Below are 993 nucleotides of genomic sequence, written 5' to 3' on the forward strand. Positions count from 1 at the left end.
AATAATAATTTAAAAAAAGCAAATACCATTCTTCATGCAAAACATTTTATTTGTACTGAACTCTGAATGTTAATGTGCCTGATTGAAATGCATTATTTTTGTTATTGTTGGTATACGGATACTGTACACTGGTCTTTGTCTTTATAGCATTCTGGTTTTACAACCTTTTAAAAATGTCTGCTTTAGCTCGAATTGCAATAGATGCCAGTTGTATCAGGCATACTGTGACAAGGAGATACATTTCTCCTATTTTCTTTTTTGTTTTAATGCAGCTGGAGATGCAAAAAATTAAAGACATGTGGCCCTTTACAGAGGTTAGACTGTTTTATAACCAAAACAAAAGTTCAGTATTTATAGTATCAGTGGCAGAAATGCAATGAAATTGAGTTCACATAAACAACAGTGTGCATATTAATGAAAATAGCACAACTAAATGAACAGCAGAAATGTCCAGATTTTAAGTTTCTTTTCCAAGGCTTTCAGCTGTATATTTAGTCATTGTACTTTCATGTGCTTTTATCTGCAAAAATGTCACTCCTAAGGTAAGAAAATGAATATATTTCTAAACGTATTTTCATACATATAACAGTTCACAATACAATTAGGTATATCAATAGAGAATTGATATTTTCAACAACAACAAAAAAAAACATTAAATAGAGAACAGTTTTTTTTTTAAAATACACTTGCAATTACAACATTTGGCCACAAAGACAAATTTGTTAACTTGCTTGATTAATCTCTATGCTTTAAAGGGGTCATATGGTGCGATTTCAATTTTTCCTTTCTCTTTGGAGTGTTACAAGCTCTTGGTGCATAAAGAAGATCTGTAAAATTGCAAAGACTAAAGTCTCAAATTAGAATTTTCTATCCAGAAGCATGAGCACCCGAAAACATCCCATCACAGTCAATAGTTCATTTTTAACAGTCTCATTCATTACAAAAATAGAACACTTAGTAAGTTAAACGTCCCCCCTCCCCCCCCCCACCCAC

The sequence above is a fragment of the Sinocyclocheilus rhinocerous genome, unplaced genomic scaffold (genome assembly GCF_001515625.1).
Source record: "Sinocyclocheilus rhinocerous isolate Xijiao unplaced genomic scaffold, SAMN03320098_v1.1 scaffold11, whole genome shotgun sequence".
Lineage (NCBI taxonomy): Eukaryota > Metazoa > Chordata > Actinopteri > Cypriniformes > Cyprinidae > Sinocyclocheilus > Sinocyclocheilus rhinocerous.